Below are 2632 nucleotides of genomic sequence, written 5' to 3' on the forward strand. Positions count from 1 at the left end.
GAGCTGTTGTTCAGCATCTTAGCTGTGGAGGGCAGTGTCACTGGCCCTCATATGTGGGATCCGATCTGGGGCCCTCTGGTGTCCCAAGCCAGTTCTTCACCTCGTGCCACTCGGCCGGCCCTATAAAAATATTTTTTAATGTGTGTTTGTAAAAATGTATACAAAGGCTATTTAAATTCACAACTGGCATGAAGAACATTTAGCTAGTAAGAACATAAAACAGTTATCTGTGAGCTTTTCTTTTTGACTCAATTCTAGAATTTTATGAGAGCATGTTTGTTAATATCTCCCTTTATAAAAATGTTTCTACCATCCACCTCTGAGAGTTTTCCACTTTTGAGTTAGGACTGCACCTTTTGCTGTTCTTCTGTTTGAAAACATACTAATAAATTTTTTTAACAACCTGATAATGAAAGATCCAGATTTTTAAAATATCATCATTAGAACATCATTTAATAACATTTATTAAAAATAAGTCAAGAGTGCGAGCTCTGAGCAACAGTGGTTCAAGTCCCAGCCCGAGCTGAGCAGCCGCTGAGCTGCCAACAGGTGGCAGGATGGCTCAGCTAAAAAAAAAAAAGAAAGAAAAATAATTTAAAATAGCACAAATTTATAACCTGAAATTCACCCATGGTTTAGTTTGAAACATTCAGTTGATATAGAAAATAACTTTGATTCCTAAATACTGCCTAGTGATATTGGAAAATGTCCCTTTAATGGAGGAATCAAAGTAAGTACAGCAAATGATGCGTAAATTGAGCAGGGAGGTCTTTACTTTTTTGTCTGTATTTACTGTCACAACATTTTCCTGCAATGAAACGAGGGTGGTGAAGCATTCAATAGAGACTTCCATCTATCTGTGGTTTGTTGTCATTACACAGTATAATTTTATGTAAAAAAAAATTATGCTGAAGTCTGATATGAATTATGCTCTATGTTTGGATTTAATAAAATGTTTTTGATCATTCAAATTTGAGGGTTATTCATTCATTCTTTCTATTTTACTTAGCCTGGAACTGCCCTACAACTCATTTATAATGCCAGAACTATTCTTCCATTAAATATAAGTTGTATAATTCCTCTATCAAAAACATGGCTGTGGGCCAGCTGAGGCTTATTGGTTAAGATCTGGCTTAGGACACCAGCTCTGAGCAGCATGCCCCGGTTCGGATCCCACATGAGGGCCAGGGATGCTGTGCCCTCTACAGCTAAGACCTGAAGACCTGCCATGAGTCGCTGGTGACGTAGGCTGCAGCCCCTGTTGCAGTGGGCTGCCATAAGCTACCATGTGTGGCTGGCAGCCAGTGTGAGCTGCCAAGAGCCGCCGTGAGCGGCCATCCAGAGGCCGGCGACCAATCTGCCTCACCCAGGAAAAGCGCAATGATAACACCAACATGGGCCAGTGAAGCGATGTCCTCCACAACTAGACTGGAGAACAAAAAAAAAAAACACGACAGCAACTTGTCTGTTCCCCTCCCCAATTCCCCAATAAAATCTTTAAAACAAAACAAAAAAAAGCATGGCTGATTTCCCCACACAAAAGCTTAACTCTTGTTAGTAGATAAATATACTTTACAAATGTAATTAGGGTGATCTTAATTTATTTATATAAAATGCCTACTAATAACTTTCCTAATATTTAACTTATGTTTATATAATTGTTTTAAGTGAGACTAGAAAAACAAAAGGAACTACTTTCTTTATGTCTCGGAATACAGACAAGTCTATACTTTTTTTTTAATTGGGGAATTGGGGGGATGGGAACAGTGCTGGGGAATTGGGGGAAGGGGAACAGACAAGTTGCTGTCGTTTTGTTCTTCAGTCTNCCAGCATGAGCGGCCAGCAGCTGCAGTGAGTGGCCGTCCAGAAGCCGGCGACTGATCTGCCTCGCCTGGGAAGAGTGCGATGATGGTGCCAACTTGGGCCAGTGAAGCAACGTCCTCCACAACTAGACTGAAGAACAAAAGTACAGCAACTTGTCTGTTCCCCTCCCCCCAATTCCTCACTGCTGTTCCCACCTCCCAATTCCCCAATTAAAAAATAATAATAAAAAATTAAAAAAAAAATAGGAGAGCAGCCAGCTAGAAGAAGTCTGTGTCCCTGGTAACTTTGTGAAGCCACCTCACCCTTGAACTGCCTACCTTCGCTCTTCTTTTTCACGAGAGACATAAACTTCTATCTCATTTAGGCTGCCATTGCTGCTGAATAAGAAAGTTGATGACCAATGGCCCATGCTGCCTATTCTACAACTTTCATTAGACAAATGGATGGCTTAAAACTTGCATCTTTTTCTCCACTAAATTTACTTTCAAATTAAACCTCTTGTAAGTGTATCTGATTGGAGGGATAAAATCACATCTGTGCTGTAAGGAGCATAGAAAATGTAATTTTACTTTTCCAGGATCTGAAGTACAGTCAGACATATTAGAAGGATGTTGGAATGGATGATGAGCGAGCAAATTCACAATATCCACCAGCACATTGTTTTAATTTGTATTAATTATGTTAGTTTAAATATGATTTCTTGAAAAATAAACTCATGTTTGTGTTTGGGACTGAATGCATATCAACAAAGAGACAGAAAATCAACTCTGTGTTATACACCAAAGTAGATAAAATTGTTATTTATTAC

Source organism: Hipposideros armiger, unplaced genomic scaffold (assembly GCF_001890085.2).
Source record: "Hipposideros armiger isolate ML-2016 unplaced genomic scaffold, ASM189008v1 scaffold_306, whole genome shotgun sequence".
Taxonomy (NCBI): domain Eukaryota; kingdom Metazoa; phylum Chordata; class Mammalia; order Chiroptera; family Hipposideridae; genus Hipposideros; species Hipposideros armiger.